We start from the raw sequence: 21,821 nt of genomic DNA on the forward strand, positions 1-21,821 counted from the left end.
GGCGCTGGCCGGCACAGCCGCGCTGGCCGAAACAGCCGCGCTGGTGACCGTGGAGCACCTCTGCCCGGGAATTTCCTAGTCTGTGGGCAATAAAAACACGGCGTCCACTCACCCTCTGCGCTTTCACTGGGAGCTGCAATCCTGAGCTGTTCCTAAACGGCCATCTTGGATCCCGAAAAAACCGTTCTTTCTTTCTTTCTTTGAGACAGAGTCTCACTCTGTTACCAAGGGTGGAGTACAGTGGCAAGATCATGGCTCATTTTAGTTTCTACCTCTTGGGCTTCAGATCGTCCTGCTTCAGCTTCCTGAGTAGCTGGGTCTACAGATGCATGCTACCATGCCCAGCTAATTTTTCATTTTTTGTAGAGATGAAGTCTCACTAGGTTTCCCAGGCTGGTCTCTAACTCCTAGGCTTAAGCATTCCTCCCCGAGGCCACCCAAAGTGTTGGGTTTACAGGAGTGACCGACCATGCCTGGCCCCCAATTTCAAATAAGAGCCTCTGGTTGTGCAATTATATAACTTTAATTTTTATACATGAATTTAATTTTTCATGGAACTCCCATTATTCCGATTACCCCTATTCTGGGAGATCAAATAGCATCAAGGAGATGGGGGGGTCAGCTCATCTGCACCACTGTCATCTTTCTACACAGGCCCCTGCCTTTTACTTTTTGTTTGTTTGTGTCTTGGATCATCAGCATGGCTCTATCTGGTCATTTCTTCTCCCCAGTTTTTTGCCTTATACTTGGGCATTTGTTGTTGAACGCCAAAAGCCAAAACATTGATTTTTTTAAAAAAATCTTGTATATTTTTCTGCATTATCCTCTCCTGGAGACGTAGAACTCACTAGCTGCTGCCTAAATGAGATAAATGTCTGAGTATCAGCATGCATATGAAAAAATTAAACATATTATCTTAATAACTATAAAAATATGGTTAATTGAAGGTTCAATGGGAATTTCCTTTTTGTGATATTTTGACTGAGGCCTAGAAGATGAGAATAATAGATTATAAAGTACCTGGACATTTTCAAGAGAGACAGAAAATCAAAGGGCTTGCTAAGAAGTGGCTAAATTAATGTGTGGACATCCCCTCACTTACCACCCTTACCATCCAATCTATATAAACAGAAAACCAGAAATTTAAGATAATTTACTGAAGAAAGGGAATTTATAGAAGTAATGAATGCTTTGGTCTTTTTTCTTTTCTTCCCTATGCAGATGTTGCCATTATTCCAGGATAGATAGGAGGAGATACCAAGAAAATCATTTAGAGAAATTTGGGAAGGTTCTTGCAAGGAAGCAATGGCTTCCTACTATCCAGTTGGAGTCTTTTTGAGCTGCTGAGACTCAGGGCCATTTCTGAGGATGCAGGGATGGAGCACTGCAAAAGTTCTTGGAAGAGCTTGAAATGCATTCTTTGTGTCTGCCACCACGAGCTATAGGAAGAATATGTCAACAACAGTTTCTTCGGAAGTCCTGGAAGTGGCGGGTGGAAGAGAACACTGGGGCTGCTTAAGAGGCTGCAGACACACACACACACACACACACACACACGCACACACACACACGCGCGCACGCACACACACGCACAGAAAGAGAGAGAGAGAGAGAGAAGCAGAAATGGAAGTCACTTTCCTACAATTTTATAGAGCTGATAGGGCAAGGGGAAGTAGTTAGATTTGAGCTGCCCTAATGAGACACTGCTCCAGGTTGCTGCCTTCTCCAGAGAAGAGATCCTAGGAGAGAGGAACTGTGAGGTGGGTAGGTCACTGGGTGCTGAGGCTAACGGAAGAATCAAGAGAGCAGTCAGAGAGTACAGCAGCCATGTAGGGAAACTATGAAATGATTCTTTTCCTCTAATCTCCATTTCTGTTGCACTGAGTTTGGTAGATTTACAAGTAGGCAAGGTGGAGTCAAAAACCAAGGAAGGAAGGAAAGGGCGTGTGTGTGTGTGTGTGTGTGTGTGTGTGTGTGTGTGTGTGAGAGAGAGAGAGAGAGAGAGAGAGAGAGAGCTGATTATGCTGACAGTGACCTATTATCTTGTAGTTCTCCAAGCCCAGCTGTGAGCCTAGGTTGGATGAGGCTGGGGATAGTTTTGTTACATGAGGGAATAAAGAATAAAATTGGATTAGTCTGGACTTTGTAAGGCATAAAAATGAGTTGTAATTAATGAAATATGATTTGTTCTTATAACTGAAATGACCAGGAAGTTAAGGGTGCATCCTCAGTAGATTATCCTGGGAGGATGAGAGGGCTTTACTTTGAAGGCAGTAATGAAAAACAAAGTTATTTGCTATCACATTGAGAGAAACTCATTCCATGTGTTAATTTTATATTTCTCTATCAATTTTAATAAACACACTTTTGGAATTTGGAGTATAATTTAATAATAATTGTATATATAATATTATATATAATTAATATTATGTTTATATATATTATAATTATATATATTCCATATTATATATTATATATTATATTTTATTATACTTAATATTTAAGTATAATAATAAAATTACTTAAAATTTTGAAAGATATAGCAAATTGACTTTTTCAGAAGTTTTGAAAACAGTGTATATAAACCTGTTTTTTACACTTTTATCCACATTGGATCTTATTCAACATTTTAATCTCTGTAGGCATCATAAGAAAAACTATACAGTCCCTTTTTGCTGTTTGACCTTAATTTTTTTGAACAAGTTAATCATATTTTCAAATATTGCCCATTTCTAAATAGTCAGTGATTTAAGTGATACTCAACTACAAATGGCTCATAAAAATTGAAGTGTGACAGACAAGACTAAATTCTTCCATGATTATGACCTCAAATCCTAGTCCATTTGCTATCCTTCTCTTTTCACACCCCTGTCTCACCAAATATTCCCTGTGAGGATCACATCTAATTTTTTAGCCTATTTCTTCTGATGTTTTAGCCTACTTCTTCTGATGTTTTCCTTCATGTTTCTAAATGCTATGCTTCTTACAGCTGTCTCTATTAAATTGTGACATTATCTTTTGACTTCTTTTCTAGTTGTTGTTGCTCATTTACATCACCTTCCTAATTATGACTTCACTATTGTCTGGTTTATTTATTGATTTCTGGCTTATATTGGTCTTCTTTCTCTAGTTACATTAGGTAGTAACTTAGATAATTAAATTTTTATCTTCCTTCTTTCTTCATATGCATTTAATGCTATAGATTTCCTTATGAGTACTGCTTTTGCTATATTCCACAAATTCTGATAAGTTGTATTTTTATTTTCTTTTACTTTAAAATATTTTAAAATTTACCTTGAGACTTCTTTGGCCCATATATTATTGAGAAGTATGTTGCTTAATCTCCAAATATTTTGAGATTTTCCAGTCATTTGAGTGTTACTGATTTCTAGCTTCATTCCAATGTGCTCTGAGAGCATATTTTGTATGATTTCTATTTTTTTAATTTGTTAAGATAAAGATGTGGAGTTTTTTTTGTTGTTTTGGTTTGGTTTGGGGTTTTTTTGAGACAGAGTCTTGCTCTGCCGCCAAGCACCAGGCTGGAGTGCAGTGGTGCGATCTCGGCCCACTGCAACCTCCGCCTCCTGGGTTCAAGCAATTCTCCTGCCTCAGCTTCCTGGGTAGCTGGGACTATGGGCCCATGCTACCACGCCCAGCTAATTTTTTTGTATTTTTAGTAGACACGGGGTTTCACCATGTTGGCCAAGATGGTCTTGATTTCTTGACCTCGTGATCCGCCCACCTCGGCCTCGCAACGTGTTGGGATTACAGGCTTGAGCCACTGTGCCCGCTCAAATGTGTGTTTTTTATAACAGAAGGTGGTTGACCTTGGTGCATGTTACATGTGAGCTTGAGAAAAATGTATAATCTGCTGCTTTTGAATGAAACCATCAATAAATGTCAATTAAATCCAGTTGATTGATGGTGTCCAGTTGAAGTATATCATTATTGAATTTCTCCCTGTTGGATCTGTCAATTATCGATTGAGGAAGCTCTTATTAATATCTGCCAACTCCAGCTATAATCGTGGATTTATTTATTTTTCCTTGAAGTTCTGTCAGTTTTTGCCTCACTCACTTGTTTTTGATGCTTTTGTTAGATGCATACACATTAAAAGTTGTTATATCTTTTTTGGAGAATTTATCACATTATTATTATGTAATGTCCCTCCTTATCTCTGGAAAATTTCCTTGTTTTGAAGTCAGCTTAATTTGTCATTAGTATAGCTACCTCATCTTTTGATTAGTGTTTTGATGGTGTATTTTTCTTAACCCTTTACTGTTTATCTGTGAAGACATGTTTAAAATGGTTTTTTTGTAGATAACATATAGTTGAGTCTTGTTTTTTCAACCACCCTGATAGTCTTTTTAGTTGGTGTATGAGGATATTTACATTTTAAGTGGTCGTTTATATCGTCAGATTAATTCTACTATGTTTGTAACTGTTTTCTATTTGTTTCCTTTTTTTGTTTTTTTAAAAAAAATTACCACATTTTATGCCTTATCTGTATTTTTCTTTATTGTGGTAAAAAAGAGTATGAGATGTATCTCTTAAATGTTTTTAAGCGTATAGTACAGTATTGTTAACTAAAAGCACAGTTTCATACAGCAGATCTCTAGGACTTTCTCATCTTGCATAATTAAAACTATACTCATTGAATGCAACTCCTCATTTCTCTCAACCCCCAGTCTATGGCAAATGTCATTCTACTCTGCTTCTGAGGTTGACTATTTATTTACTTACTTTAGAGATAAGGTCTTGCTATGCTGCTCAGGCGGGAGTACAGTGACTACTCACAGGTGCAATTATAGGGGACTACAGCCTCAAACTCTTGGCCTCAAGCGATCCTCCCACCTCAGCCTCCTGAGGAGCCAGAACTACAGGCATGTACCACCATATCCAGCAATTTTGACTATTTTGTATACCTCATATAATTGGAGTCATGTAGCATTTGTCCTTCTGTGACTAGCTTTACTTAGCATAACGTCCTTGAGGTTCATCCATGCTGTTGTATGTGGCAAGATTCCCTTCCTTTCTAAACCTTGCTATAGCTTTGATATTTGTCCTCTTAAATTTTATGTTGAAATTTGATCCCCAATTTTGAAGGTGGATCCTAATAGGGGCAGCTCTTGTGGGAACTAATACAGTGAGAACTGACTCACTGCCCCCAGCCCACTGCCAGGAAGGCACACTCTTCCCCATGCTAGCTCCCCTTCACCTTCCTCCATGACTGGAAATAGCCAGAGAATCTCACCAGAAGCAGATGGTGGTGCCATGCTTCTTCTACAGTCTGCAGAATTTTGATCCAAATGAATCTCTTTTCTTTATAAATTAACCAGCCTCAGGTATTCCCTTTGTAGCAACACAAAGTTATTAAGACAAGGCTGAATAATATCCCATTGTGTGTGTGTGTGTGTGTATATATATATATATATATATATATATATATATATATATATAATGTTTTCTGTATCCATTCATCCATAAATGGACGTTTAGGTTGATTCTACATCTTCTTTTTGTTATTAAGACAGGATCTTGCTCTGTCACGCAGGCTAAAGTGCAGTGGCATGACCATCGCTCATTGCAGCCTCAAACTCCTGGGCTCAGGGGATCCTCCTGTTTCAGACTCCTGCGTAGCTGGGACTACTGGCACATGCCAACCACACCTGGCTAACTTTATAAATATTTATTTTAGAGATGGGGTTGTGCCTTGCTGCCCAACTGGTCTCCAACTCTTGGGCTCAAGTGTCCCTCCTGACTTGGCCTCCCAACAGCTGGGATTATAGGTATGAGCCACTGCACTTGGCTGCACATCTTGATTAGAGTGAATAATGCCACAATGAGCATGGAAGTGTAAATATCTTATAAAGATACTGATTTTAACTCTTAAATAAATACTCAGAAGTGGAATTGCTGTATCATATGATAATCCTTTTTTAATTTTCTGGGGAGCCTCCATACAATATTTAAGCATATTTTATAGTGCATAGGGTTACAATTTCTTCACCACCTCACGAAAATTTGTTATTTTCTGTTTTTTTTGATAATGACCATTCCAACAGGTGTGAAGTGTTATCTCACTGTGATTTTGATTTACATTTTCCTAATGTTTAATAATACCAAGCACCCTTTTATATACTGTTGCCCATTTGTATGTCTTTATACAAATGTCTGTTCAGGTTCTCAGGCCATTTTTAAATTGGGTTATTTGCTCTTTTTGCTATTGAGTTGTAGAAGATATATATATATAAGTATATATATATATATATGCACACACATTCTCTCTATATATATATGCACATGCACACACACACATATACACACTCACTTTAGACATTAACACCTTATCAGATGTATGCTTTCTAAACATTTCTCCCATTATGTAGGTTGCTTTCACTCTGTTGTTTCCTTTGCTATGCAAAACTCTTTCATTTGATGTAATTTGGCTTATCTACTTTTGCTTTTGTTGCCTGTGCTTTTGATGTCATAACTAAGAAATGCTTGCCAAGGCCAATATAATGCAGCTCTTCCCCTATGCACGCTTCTAGGAGTATTACAGTTTCAGGTCTTATGTTTAGTCTTTAAGCCATTTTGAGTTGATTTTTGCATGTGGTATAAAATAAGCATTTAATTTATTCTTTGCATATGAATATCCAGTTTTTCCAACACCATTTGTTGAAGAGACTATCATTTCTCCATTGTGTCTTATTGGTACTCTTGTCAAAAATCTATTGGCCATATATGGGTGAATTGATTTCTGGCCTTTCTAATCTCTTCAGTTAGTTTCCATGGCTGTCTGTATGCCAGTTCCAGTTCCACACTGTTTTAATTACTGTAACTTTGTAATATATTTTGAAATCTGAAAGTGAAATGCTTCCAACTTTGTTCTTTTTCCTTAAGATTGCTTTGGCTATTCAGAGTCCTTTGTGGTTTCAAAGTGGTTTGAAGCCACCAGATGAGCCTGAGTGTGAGTCACCATGACCAGCAATCATGAATTTTGAGATTGTTATTCCTATTTCTGCAAAAAATGCCAATGGGATTTTGACAGGGATTGAATCAAATCTGTAGATTGCTATGGGTAATGGGGAAATTTTGACAATATTAAGTCTTCCAATTGATGAACATAGATGTCTTGCTATTTATTTCTTCTTTTTAAAAATTTCTTTCAGTGATATTTTGTAGTTTTCAGTGTATACATTTGTTCTTCTCTGTTAAGTTTATTCCTGGGCATTTCATTTTTTGATGCTATTGTAAATTGGATTGTTTCTTAATTTCCTTTTTAGGTATTTTGTTGTTAACATTTGGAGACACAACTGGATTTTGCATATTGATTTTGTATCCTGTGACTTTAATAAATTAACTTATTAGTTTTAACAGTTATTTATTTTAAAACAATATCTTTAGGGTTTTCTACATATAAGAACATGTCATTTGTAAACAAAGATAGCTTTATTTCTTCTTTTGTAATTTGGATGACTGTTATTTTCTTTTCTTGCCTAACTGCTCTGGCTAGGGCTTCTGGTATTATGTTAAATATAAGTGGTAAAGTGGGCATCCTTGCCTTGTTCTTAGAGGATCTTAGAGGAAAAGCTTTCAGTATTTTTACCATTGAGTTTGATGTTAGCAGTGGGACTTTTATATATGATCTTCACTATGTTGAGATAATTTCTATTCTTAATTTATTGAGTGTCTTTTTTAGCATGAAAGCATGTTGAATTTTGTCAAATATTTTTGATGTATCTATTGATATGATCATGCAATTTTTTTTTTAATTGAGATAGGGTCTCGCTCTGTTGCCCAGGCTGGAGTGCAGTGATGCAATCAGGGCTCACTGCAGCCTCTACCTTCTGGGCTCAGTTGATCACCTGCCTCAGCCTCCTGAGTGACTGGGACTACAAGCATGCACCACCACACCCAGCTAATTTTTGTATTTTTATAGAGATGGGGTTTTTCCATGTTGCTCAAGCTCATGTCAAACTTCTGGGCTCAAGAGGTCCATCTGCCTCAACCTCCCAAAGTGCTAAGATTACAGGAATGAGCCACCACTCCCAGCAATCATGTAATTTTTATCCTTTTTTCTGTTAATGTGGAGTATCACATTGATTGATTTTTATATGTTGAACCATCTGACATCCTAGGATAAATTTCACTTGGTCATGTTGTATCATACTTTTAATGTGCCATTGATTTCAGTTTGTTAGTACTTTGTTCAGGATTTTTGCTTTTATGTTCATCAGGGATACTGTCTGTAGCTTTCTTTTTTTGGAATGTCTTTGTGTGGCTTTGGTATCAAGGTAATTCTGGCCTCACAAAATGAGGTTGTAATTAGTCCTTTCTCTTCAAATTTTTTAAGGGTTTGAGAAGGATTGATTTTAATTCTGAATTTCTGGCAGAATTAACCCATGAAGTCATCTGATCCTAGGCTTTCCTTTGTTGAAAGTTTCCATCTGCTTACTTCTTATTCATCTGTTCAGTTTTTCTATTTCTTCATAATTCAGACTTGGTAAGTTGCATGTTTCTAAGACAGTATCCATTTCTTCATGGTTGTCCAATTTTTTGGCATGTGCTTATTTATAGTAGTCTCATATAATCCTTTGAATTTCTATGTTATCAGTAAGGTCTCCACTTTTACTTCTAATTTTATTTATTTTGGTCTTTTTTCTTAGTCTAGCTATGGGTTTACCAATTTTGTTGGTCTTTTCAAAAAACCACCTCTTGGTTTCATTTACTTTAAAAATTTTTTGATTCTCTATTTCATTTATTTCTGCTCACCTTTAGTATTTCCCTCCATCTGCTAACTTTGGGCATTGTTCTTTTTCTACTCCCTTGAGGTGTGCCATTGGGTTTTTTTTTTTATTTCAAATATTTTTTTCTTTTAGAATGTAGGCAGTTATCACTATTAACTTTCTTTTTAATATTACTTTTGCTATATCCCGTAGGTTTTGGTATATTGTGCTTTAGTTTGCACTTTTATCAAGGTATTTTCTAAATACTCTTTTTGATTTATTCTCAGACTCATTGGTTGTTCAAGGCTATTTTGTTTAATTTCTACGTATTTGTGAATTTTCTAAATTTTCTCCTATTATTGATTCTAGTATCATTCCATTGTAGTTGGAAAAGATACTTGGTATGATTTCAGTCTTCTTAAATTTGTTCAAAGTTTTTTGTAGCCTAACATGTAATGTATCCTGGAGAGAGTTCTGTGTGTACTTGAGAAGAATTTGTATTCTGTTGCTGTTGGGTCAAAAGTTCTGTGTATGTTTGTCAGAACAATTTGGTCTATAATGTTGTTAAGTCCTGTGTTTCCTTATGATTTTCTGTCTGGATGTTCTATTTGTTAGTGAAAGTGGGATACTGAAATCTCCTAACATTATTGAAATGTACCTCCGTTCAGCTCTGTCAGTATTTCTTCATATATTTAGGTACTCTGATGTAGGATGTATGCATATATATTATAATTCGTATATGTTCATAGTGAATTTTCACTTTTATGATTATGTATTATCCTTCTCTGTCTTTTGTGACAATATTTCACTTAGAGTCTATTTTGTTTGATATAAATATGGCCACTTATGCTCTCTTTTGCTTGCCATTTACATGAAATATTTTTCTGTCTCTTTACTTTCAGCCTATGTGTGTGTCTTTTAATTTAAGTGAATCTCTTATATGTAGCATATAGTTGAATCATGTATCTTTAAGTTCATTTAACTACACTATCTCTTTTGAGTAGAGAGTTTGAAGCAATTATTGTTAGGAAAGGACTTTCTATTGACATTTTATCAATTGTTTTCTGTCTACCCTGTAGCTATTTGGTCTATCTTTTCCTCTCTTGCTATCTTTCTTAGTGTTTTATTGATTTTTTTATTGTCATGCTTTGATTGCTTTCTTTCGTTTATCTTCTAAAGGATATTTTTTGAGGTTACCATGTGGTTTACTTAAGACATTCTTTAGTTATAACAGTTAATTTTAGCTGATAATCACTTAACTTCAATTGCATTTAAAAAAAAAAAAACTCTAGACTTTTAAGTCTCCTTCATGTATATTTTATGTTATTGATGTCCCAAAATATATTTTTAATGTGTATAAGTTAATATATTTTTCATAAGCATAGTTTAAAAAATATTTTTTCTTTTAACTCCTATTTTAGAATTAAGTGATTTACACCAGCATTAAAAGATTACAATATTCTGTATTCATCTATATTATTTACCTTTATTAGCAAGTTCTATGTCTATATGTTTTCATGTTGCTATTTAGGGTCCTTTTTTTCAGCTTGAAGAATTTAGCATTTCTTGCAAGGCAGGTCTAGAAATTATGAACTCTTATAGCTTTGGTTTGTCTGGTAAATTCTTCATCTTTTATTCATTTTTGAAGATACAGTTTTACTGGAATAGTATTCTTAGTTGACAGTATTTTCTTTCAGCACCTTGAATATATCATGCATTTCCCTATGGCCTATGAGGTTTTTGTTGAAAAATCTACTGACAGTCTTGTGGAGCCTCCCTTGTATAAAATAAGCTGTTTTTATCTTGCTGCTTTCAAAATTCTCTCTTTGACTTTGGGTTTTGACAGTTAAATTATAATGTGTCTCAGTGTGAACTTCCTAGGGTTCATCTTATTGAGAGCCCATTAGATATCCAGGATCTGGGCATTTATTTCCTGCTTCAGATTTGGGAAGATTTTAGCTATTATTTCTTTGAGTAAGCTTTCTTTTTCTTTCTCTTTCTTCTTCTCTGGTACTTCCATAATGCATATACTGGTCAGTTTGATGGTAAGCTATATGTTACCATCAAACTGACCAGTATATGCATTATGGAAGTACCATCTTAAGCTTTCTTCACTCTTTTTCATTGTCTTTTTTTTTCACTTTTGCCTGGTTAATTTCAAATGACCTATCCTATTGAGTTTGCTGATTATTTGTTCTGCTTGCTCAAGGTTGCCGTTGAATCCCTCTAGTGAATTTTACCTTCTTTATTATTTTTAGTTCCAAAATTTATGTTTGCTTCTTTTTTATATTTCCTTATCTTTTTTGAAATTTTTAGTTTGTTCATACATTGTTTTTCTGAGTTTATTGAGCATCTATGGCAGTTTTTTTTTTTATTTGAATTCTCTGTCTGGTAACTAATAAAATTCCATTTCATTAAGCTCAGATTTTAAATATTTATCTTTGTTTTCTCTTTGGGCCATGATTTTCTGTTCCCCCCCCCCTTGAGTCTTTGTGTTGGTATCTGTTCATTACAAAAATTGCCACCTCTCTCAGTCTTCAAGAACTGGCCATGTACAGGTAAAGGCCATCACTATCACCCCAGACAAATATTCTGGGGGTCTCTCAAGCCTCCTTTGTGTATGCATTTTTTTCTGGGTTTGTGCATGTAAATTTCCAATTGGTGAGAATTGCTGGTATTATTTTTCAGGGATTTATAATCTCTTACTACTTCTGGTGTCCATCTGCCCTACTGTGGGCTTTTAGAGAAACAGCATGCCCTGAACTCTTTTTGTTGTTGTTGTTCTCAGAGGCTCCCAGACATTCAGAGTATTGCAGATCCTGTCAGCACTCTAAGACAGGCAAGATAGAATTCAGCCTGGCTGAATTCTGTCTTCAGATAGCCCCAGAAATGTTGGAATGTTGGATTTATGGTCTAGCTTCTTTCCTCCCCAGGGAGAAGCTGGGATTTGGGGGTTTCTGCTGGTTCACTCTTTGCTGAGCTAGAGAAGCTGTGGCAAGTGTGTGCATACTAGTACAAAGCTCTGCCTTTGTTTTCAGCAGCTTCATACTTATGACCTTTTGCTGTCAGCATTCAGGTTCAGCCAAGACAAAAAGCAGTCTCTCAGGAAGCCTGCAGAAAAGTTAGAATGTTGAACATACAGATCAGTCTTTTGCTTCTCTCCAAAGGAAAAATCTGGGAGTTGGGGGATCATGTGGTACTATATCACTGATCATGCGGCTCTGTGCATAGAATATAATTTATTGGGAGAGGGTGTCTCAAATTTTCTTCTTGACTTTGACGATACTGGTTTTCCTTTACCTGTGGTACAGAAACTTCTCAAGTGGTTTATGGATTTCCCACAAAGGGAATTTATTTGGTTGTTGTTAAATTGATGTGTCCATTGGGGGCAGTAAGGTCCAGTCTTCCTATTCTGCTATCTTGCTCCTGTATGATTTTAAAACAGATATTTTTTATAGTTCCATTTCTCTCCTCTCTTGGGATATTGATTATGCATTTTACATAAAAATTTTAAATGATTATCCTAGAATTTGCAACTAATCTAAGCCAAATTTCAAATAACAATACTGCATTATGAGCAATGCAGAAAGCTTATAACGTAATAAGTTCAATTTCTCCCTCCTTTTCCTCATAATATTCTTGTCATTCAATTGTCAATATTCTATAGTCATCCAATGTATTATTGCTATTGTTACTTCAGACAGTTATCTATTCTATCAGTTAAGAATAAGAAGAATATAAGTGTTTTTATCTTCATTTATTCCTTCTCTGATGCTCTTTTGTTCTTTCTATAGATCCAAGTTTCTGACCTATATCATTTCTTTTTCTTCGAAAAACTTCCTTGAATGTTTCTTGCAGGGCAGGCCTGCTGATGACAAGTTGTCTCAGAATTTACTTGTTTGGGAAAGTCTTATTTCTACTTAATTATTGGAGGCTAATTTTGCTGCTCATAGATTTCCAGTTTTTTTTTTTTTTCCTTTCAACACTCTAAATAATTTACCCTTTTAATATTGTGAAACATACATTTGGTCTTTCTCCATGTTTCCTGGTACATAGATAGCCTTTGAAATCCTTGCAATCTCTTAAGTGATAAATACCTTTTTGCATGCTAATGAGATGACTGGTGGCTGGGGGCTTCTAGGTAACCTAAGATTGGGGCTGGTTGCCAGGGGAACCAACCATATGATTAAAGGATTGGAACTTTCGGTCCCACCCCATGACCTCCAGGAAAGGGAGAGGGGCTTATGGTTGAGTTGATCACTAATGGCCAATAATGTAATCAATCATATGTATGTGACAAAGCCTCTATAAATACCTAACAGCACTGGGTAGATTGAGAGAGCTTCTGAATTGCTGAATACATGGATGTTTCTGGAGAATGGCTCACCTGGGGAAGGCATGGAAGCTCAACATCTTTTCCCACATACCTTTTGCCCTGTGCATATCTTCCATCTAGCTGTTTATCTGCACTCTTTGTAATATTCTTTATAATAAACCAGAAAACGTAAGTGTTAGTTCGAGCTCTGTTAGCCATCCTAGCAAATTAATCAAATCCAAGGAGTGGGTCTTGGGAATGCCCAAAAGAGGAAAGATAGAGGGCTGGAGTTCACTAATTGCCTTTTCCTCAGATCACGTAAGGCTCTGAATGACAGATCCTTGTTACAGAGAGCATTCTGAAAAAGATTTCAAAATAGTTACATCCCCCTCCTCTACCCAAAAATAAGTGGGAATTTTTCTTTGTTCTGCACCTTGAAAATCTGTTGGAGTTCCTGGAAGTAAAACCCATAAAAATGAGGCCTCTCTAAAATTAGGCCCTCAGGAGGTTTTAACACTCAAACTAATACTCAACTTCAATGAGTCAACAAAATTACCATTTATGTGTTCCTACTGAGTTACTGAGTCTAGTGGCTTCAGCTTCAAGTAAGCTGATTTCAGCTGTGACTCTCTGTATTAGCTTGTCTCTAGATTTCAAGATGTTAATTAGCCCTGTCACCTTAATTCTCTGAAGGAACTAAGAAAATTCATTAATTTTCAGTTTGTACAACTTTTGCCTTGTGAGGATGGGAATGATGACATCAAATCTCTTTACATATCAGAGTTCAAACTGTGTCTCCTCATTTTCTTTTAAAACTCTTCATAGTATCATGAAATTCCCCTTTATCTCCCAAGTTTCTCTCCTGGGAGTTGCATCCTGTGCTCCTCCTCATGCTAGTTGCTCTCTCATCTTGCTTCACAGCTGCCATCTCAGTGTTTGGTACTTCCTTTCTTGCTTTTCTGGATTTATTCCAACATATTTTTTGGTTATTTTGCTATAGTTTATTTTCACAGCTCTCTAAATAAAGGAATATGGGAAATAACTCTCTGAGTCTGTATCTGAAAATGTCTCCTAGCACCCAATAATACTTTTGATGTCTTTTTGATAAAATGTTGATGGCCATCTGATTTTTCTTCTGAAAGTTTATATCACTATGTCTAATCTTTAAAAAAAAAATCCACTAGAATGAGCACGAAGTATACTTTCATCTCCAGATTTATGTACTTTAGTATTGGGATTTTCCTTGAATTCTTCGATAATCTTATTTCTGCTTTCTTGGATGTCTCCTTCTGTGACTTGTATTATTCTGGTTTTGGACATTGTGAATTCATTATCTACCTGATTCATCTCTCCCCATTCCCTTCTTTTTCTTCTTACTGTACTTTCACAGAAACATTTTCTTAATTATATCTTCCAAATATTCTATTAAATTAAAAAATTTTAGTAATCATAACTGAAAATTATAAGAATTGTTCAATCTTCAGTCAAGGTGTTCTTTTCCTGATTGGTCCTTTTTGTTTGTCTGTTTTGGTTTTGTTTTTGAGACTGGGTGTCTCTATGTTACCTAGCATGGTCTCAAACTCCTGGGCTCAAGTAATCCTCCCATCTTGGCTTCCCAAAGTGCTGGGATTACAGATGTGAGCCACCATACCTGGCCTGATTGTTCCTTTTTTATAATATGTTTTATTTGTTGATGTACTATCTCCTCTAAACATTTTTGTTCTTCCAATAAGAGGTTTGTTTAAGTTTTATTCTGTTCCTTCTGATTAAAGGATGCAAAGTATAAAAGAAGAAAATAATTTTAAAATATTATTAAAATAATAAATATTGTATATTATTTAGGATAATATTTTTCCATTTTTAAATCTTGGTCTTTCACTTTCATACTGAAGCTCTCTTCAAATATTTGATAATCCCTGCTTGTTTATTTATATATTTTTGTAAAGCAGTTATATGTGTTGATGGGACTTTTGTTCACATTACAAGAACATATTTATTTGTTCACAGATAGACTTTGCTTTGAGGTGACCATGCAGGGAGGTTAGTGTTAAAGTGGAGAAACTCTACATTATAGTTGCCATATTTAACAAATAAAAATATGGGACACACAGTTAAATTTGAATTTTAGATAAACAACAAACAATTTTTTACTGTAAGTATTTTACGCGCAAGCCCACCCTAAATGCCATTATATGAAAGTATTTGCTCAGGGCTGGTCAATTCCTTTTGAGGGGAACCCTCTAATTCTTTGCCTAGGGGCAGAAACTTGACTGTTAAATGTGTGATATATTTGTGTGTACACATGGGAAAGGGGTAGGGTTGGGAGTTGAATGTTCTGTACTTACCCATTTTCAACTGATCTTCATTTGTAGTACTATATCTCACTCCTGTCCCCTGCCAGACCTTACATTTCCAAACATAATGTGTCTCTGTGATTCTCTGACTATGATGGGTTACTGTCTCAACTACATCTCCTCAATGCATCTTTTAGGCCAGAGCTTCCGAACTAACATGCTCAGTTAGATTACAAATATATTGCAATAGATTGAAAATTTTACACTTTTTATGATGATGAAAATTTCAAAGCATTTTCACTATCTTTTAAAACATTTATAAGTTAAATTTTTAGCTAACATTCTTTGGCTTTCTGCTTTTTGTACCTGTTACTTTAATGGATATAACTCCACTCAGAGCACTGTTGTCAAAATGTTGAGAAATATTAAGTTTATGAATATTAATGAATGCTGAGTGTATGATAGAATATATTGCTTGCTAGGAAGAACAATGGCAAGGAAAACCTAGCTGACTCCCCGCCAAGTGGAAAACCATTTGGGGCATTCCAAAGTGGCAGGAAAATATATAAATATCACACACCAGTTAAAACAGTTCTTTGAGATATATGACCCTGCCCCCATGGATCCTTGTAGAGAATACCTTTTAGTTCATCTGTAATCAGTGATAAGTGGGTAACAGCTACCTACTTGGTATATTTTTGAGTTATGAGAAAATACGGAACACGTTTGTTAATAATAATCACCTGTTCAGAGACACTAACTACATGGGTCAGAATCTGCCCGGGGCCTTCAGCCTGGAATGATGACAGCCCTTGAGGCTCTCAGTTCAGAAGGCTGTTGGCCCCCAAGATAGACCCACTCTGCTGTTCTATCTGGATGTCTGCCTCTCATTGCCTTCGGTGCTGCCTGGGTGGGGGTCTTTCTGGCCAAGCTGGTACTTGGTAAGAGAGCAACAGAACACCAACTTATAAAAAATTACTTTTGTAGTAATTTTTTTCAATAAGCTTGTTATTTTGAATCTGAGTATAAAATTGTAATACTATATAGCAGACCACTTTTGGCTAGTGTGGCATATCATGCAGAGCCTTTGGCAAACCAAGCTCAATTTTTTTCTTCCTCAGTGAACTAGCCCTAGGAAATGCCAAGGAGGCCGTGAGTAGAATTACTGAAAGGAGAAAAGACACCACAGCAAAAGCGTATGTTCAAAGAATTTACTTGTGCCGTTAGGTCTTGCTACAGTCCAGGCTTGTATATCTCATTTTTACATGCCACTGTTAGGGCTTCCCAGATCACATAATACATGGTTTATGATGAACAGTCGCATCTCATGGTATACATCTCACTGTTAAGTCACAGCCTCTACCAAGAAGACTGGCAGGAAGAGCATATCTGTTTTGTATAAGGAAGATACTTATCTTCTAAAAATGGGCTGGCATGGCTCCAAAATTCTACAAGTTTATTGTGAATCTCCAATCAAGGATTGCCATTGAGTGAATTCAAGTCTGTTCTTCCATAGACCTTTGGATTATTGATACATCTTCTGGATTCCCTACTCCAATTGCTGGGTTAGGAAGAAGCTTACACTGCAGACTGGGTTAGCATGAATGTCTTATCGTGGTCTGGCTTCTACTTAAAGTTAGCAGCCTTATATGTTATTTATTTAATGAACTGAAGGAAGACACACATGTAGACATTTTCTCCAAAGTTCATAAAAGCCTACCACATGTTACATCTTTGTTTTAGTGATAATGAAGTAAGGTGCAGAACCATTGTCTTTCACCTTGGAGGGGATATCCTGGTATGCCTCAGATTCTGAACTCCCTAAGACTTCAAAGATCTATTAGGAAACTTAACTTCCCAGGGAATTACCTCTCCAAGGGCCTAGGGTTCACACTGCTCTCTGCTTACTATCTAGGGTAACTGCTACTCCCTGCCCATCAGATTCTACCAGCATTATGTCATTAATATAGCAAATCAGCATGATGGATTATGGAATGGTGAAATAAGGTAAGATTTTGCAGACTATGGCACAATGCCAAATGATTGAAAGGAAGAAATCATGACCTTAACCTTCTGACTGCTGGCTGAAGAAAAATGTGTGTGTGTGAATTGTAGCATACATCACCCAAGAGCTCTGATGGAGATGTACAAAAAGATTAATACTGATTTCATGCCTGCTAACACAACAACACTCATTCTGTAGCTCATGGATCAAGGAATAATTTTGATTTTCCAGTCTTATTATTTAAGAAATATGTTTGATAAGGCTATTGCTGTTGTAGATAGTGATTCCTCTCATGCATCTGGGCAAAATAAATTGAAAGCCTTTTGGAAACAAGTACCAAGAGCCTAGTTGATTTGTTCCATTAAAAAGCTTACATATGTATCAGCAACTATAAGTGAACTCATCACCTGATTAAGTTAATAATAATAAGCTGCTGATTTTTTTCTAAGGCTAATCTGTTTTCTACGTGATTAAAAAAAGCACAAGTTAAATGAGGACAAAATAGAATTTATAACTTTAGACTTTGTAAAGTACTTGATGGAAGCACTAATATCTGAAATTCTCTCAGAAGTGTAGAATTGATTTTGATTTACTATTTTAGTGGTAAGTACTTATTCCTGTGGCATTAAGTTTGCTGTTTCTACTGTAGTCCGTTTCTTCATAGTTCAGGGATCCAGTGTTGGGATTCTGTCAGTAGCTAAGTATATCTCTTATAATTGAGCACTCATGAATGGAGGTAATAAACACAAGTATGTTCTTAGACACACTAGGCCCACTTTGAGGTGAAGTTGAGCCAAAACTCTGATTATCAGTTGATGGCTAAGTATTCCCTTCCTTTCTAATTGTAAATTTCATTTATTTATTTTTATTTTATAAGTTGACAATTTATAATTATATTTATGAGATACAAAGTGATGTTATGATTTATGAATACAATATGGAATAATTAAATCAAGCTAACTGACATATACTTATTACTTTTTGTGGTGAGAACATTTGAAATGCACTCTGTTAGCAATTTGGAAATATTTCAAATACATTATTATTAATTATATTCACTATGCTGTGAAGTAGACCTCAAACCCCCAAAAACACCTTATTCTGAGGTTTTGTACTCTTTAACCATCTTCTCCCTATATCACCCCCTCCAAGCCTCTGTAACCAACTCTCTACTTCTATGAGTCTGATTGTTCCCAATTATACATGTAAGTGACAACATGCTATGTTGGTCATTTTATGTCTCATTTATTCAACTTAACAGAATGTTTTCTAATTCCATCCACATTATTGCAAACAACAGAATATCTTTCTTTTTAAAAGTGAATCACATTCTATTTTGTATAGGTCCCCTTAGGAAATCTAGTTGGGAGGTGGGTTATACCTGATTAGTCTATTTAACATTTCTATTTTCTTAAAACTAGAAATTCTTTACAGTATTCCAAGGATTTTTGGCATGTCTAGTTTATTTAGTGAAAGTATAGTTATATGTATAAATTCATTGTGGTCTGTAATTCTGTTTCTTTGTCCCTGGTTTGGAGTTCTTAGAATCCTTTATTACGATATTCTCCAGGTTAACAACAATGCAAAAATAACAAAATAGTTTAATTACTTTGGTGCATATGCTGTTGACTTTCTGAGTTAGTATTTCTACCATTCTCACCATGACATTTGGATTTGATTTTGGTTATTATTCTCGGAGGAGAATAATAACCAAATGGAAGGAGTGAAACATGAGAAGATTCAGCAGCCTATTTAAAGATACCTTGCTCAGATAAAGCCATTAAAGACTAAAGTAAGACAAGTCTCTATTTATCAGACAGAAGAAAGTCTGCTAACCTGTGTGCTGCCTCCCTGCTGTTTCAGGCAGTTAGAGACCTGGAGTATTCACAGTTATCTTAGTGTAACCAAATGCCTCCATTTAAATTATCAGGATGCCACTCTTGCCAGGAAGTATTTTCTTAAATATATATTTTTAAATTTTAAAAATATTTATTTTTAAAAAACTGATTATACAGTAAAATCTGTATATATTTATTATGTATACTATATTGTTTTAAAATGCATTTGCATTGAGAAATAGCTAAATTAAGCTAATTAACATATGTATTACCTCACAAACTTATCATTTTTGTTATGAGAACACTTACAATCTACTCTCTTAGCAACTTTCAAGAATAGAATACATTATTATTAACTATAGTTACCATGTTGTACAATAGATCTTTTGAACTCATTTCTTTTATCTAACTGAAATTTTGTATGTTTTAACCAGCATCTCTTTGATCATCCCCTTCTCTCCCAGACTCTGGTAACCACTACTCTATTTCTTATTTCCTTGAGTTGAACTTTTTTAGATTCTGCGTATAAGTGACATTATGCAGTATTTGTGTTTCTGTGCCTGGCTTATTTCTCTTACCATAATGTTCTCCAGGTTGGTCTATGTTGTTGCAAATGACAGGATTTTCTTCTTCTTTTAAGCTGAATGGTATTCCATTGTGTATACCTATCACATTTTCCTTATCTGTTCATCCAGTGATGGACACCTATGTTGTTTCCATATTCTGGCTATTGTGAATAATGCTGCAATAAATATGAAAATACAGACATCTCTCTGACATACTGATTTTTTAAAAAAAATATATACCCCACAGTTAGGTTACTGGATCCAGAAAGACTAGATAATGTTGTGAACTGTCTTATATTAACCATAACTTGAGCTGGAATTTAGAATCCTAAACTAGTTAGTTCATTTTTTATTAGTCTCAATAATGTAGTTAAAAGTAGATAACTGCATAAATTTCATATTCTTCATTTTTAGCATAGTATTCTATTTTAGTGAACATTTGCTCCATTAAGACATTGACTACAAAAGAAACTTCATTTCAGGTGACCACAGGTGCTAAGTAACTGCTTTACCAATGCATATTATGGATTTCTCTAGGTCCCACCCTTTAGTTTTAGTGGAAGACTTTCTCTTTTGACACCTAGTTAGATCAGATAGCAAATCTTAGATTGCTATTTCTTTGATACTCTGGTGTAGAGATACTCAGTTGCAAAGAAGATAATCTAGCTTGTTTAATAAAGGATTTACTGTAACATTATATAAATTTCAGAAATATTGGAATAATTGCAGAAACAAGTTATACTCTGAGCTTCCAAGAGAAATGATTCACAAAGGCACAGAACAGAGCTGGCTGCAAGTATAACTGTTGCTTCTGTCTACATGAGAAAACTGCCCATCAAATTGGGAAGCTATCACTATAGGTTGTAGCTCCACAACCATGCTGCAGCTGGAATAATCCACACCAGCAAAAGAAATGCTTCATTCTATGCTTCCATTTTTACTTCTTCAGTTCTGAATTCAAGTTTCAAAACAAAACAAAACAAAATGCATGAATTGGTAGAACCTAAATCATACGTGGAACTGTATCTACAAATTCAGGAAATGGTAGTTTTATCATTTATGCCTCTGTAGTACACTACAGAAAGATTCAAGTAGAAGTTTAGAAAGTTACTTGGACATCAGCAAGATGGTAGAATAGAAGATTCCAGTCCTTTACCCCTTTGCAGAAACATCAATTTTGGCAGCTACCTATAGGTGAGAATACATTTTTGGGAATCCTAGAGTCCAGCTGAGAGAATCCAGCATCTGAGAATGTACTCACTGAGGAGGGTAAGAAAAGTAGTTTCACTTTACCTGCATTACCACCTCTTCCCTAAGACGGCACAGCTCAGTACTGAGAGAGATTTCCTCAAACCACAATTTTATCTCTTAAGGAGAGCAAGAGTGAAGTTCACACGTGGCTTCAGATGTCTTATGGGACACTACCCTGGAGGCCCATTTCTGTTTCATCCCACTCAGAACACTGAAGGAATTGGCACAACTATGTTGTCTAAGGGTAGCTAGGAACAAGGATGACTAGCATATGGATCTCAGCAACTGGCTATGCATCCTGTTAACTGGCTCATGGACTCTACCAAGAAACACACCCGTGAATTCAGCAAAACAACTTGCTTAGGGATACACCCAATCAGCCAACAAACAATATCAGCACCATGCATGTGCCCCCATATCAGTGCCTTGGATGTCCCCATGAGTGGCATACCATGGTCATTGTGCATGTGTCCCTTCATACAACACACAAATTTCAGGAACAGAATTTCAGTAGCCAGCTTGACTCCACAGGACTGGAATAATGGCCACAACCTTGAAAACTTCAGAACACTGTCTTAGGGAAAATAAATGAAGAACACTGTCTTAGGGAAAATAAATGAGAGATTCTCAGTATCCAGCCTGGATTTGTGAAGTTGAGAAAAGTCACATAATCCAGGGCTTTTCCTCCTAGGATTAGGAAGAAATTTTTGAAAGAAAAAAAAAAAAAAAAAAAAAAAAAAAAAAAAAAAAAAAAAAAACAAGCAAACAAAAGCCACTAGTCACATACAAGGGAACCTCAATAAAACTCTTAGCAGAAACCATG

General features: G+C 35.7%; 1 long non-coding RNA gene across 1 annotated transcript in view; it reads left to right on the plus strand.

The window, feature by feature from the left end:
* The first annotated feature begins 1,646 nt into the window (after nt 1-1,646).
* LOC108281869 overlaps nt 1,647-21,821 on the plus strand; it is a 67,781-nt gene continuing 47,606 nt past the window's right edge. Inside the window, exon 1 of the long non-coding RNA XR_001816181.2 lies at nt 1,647-1,760. This is a non-coding gene — a long non-coding RNA (uncharacterized LOC108281869). The remainder of the gene's footprint in view (nt 1,761-21,821) is intronic.

The sequence above is a fragment of the Cebus imitator genome, unplaced genomic scaffold (genome assembly GCF_001604975.1).
Source record: "Cebus imitator isolate Cc_AM_T3 unplaced genomic scaffold, Cebus_imitator-1.0 Scaffold233, whole genome shotgun sequence".
Classification (NCBI taxonomy): Eukaryota; Metazoa; Chordata; class Mammalia; order Primates; family Cebidae; genus Cebus; species Cebus imitator.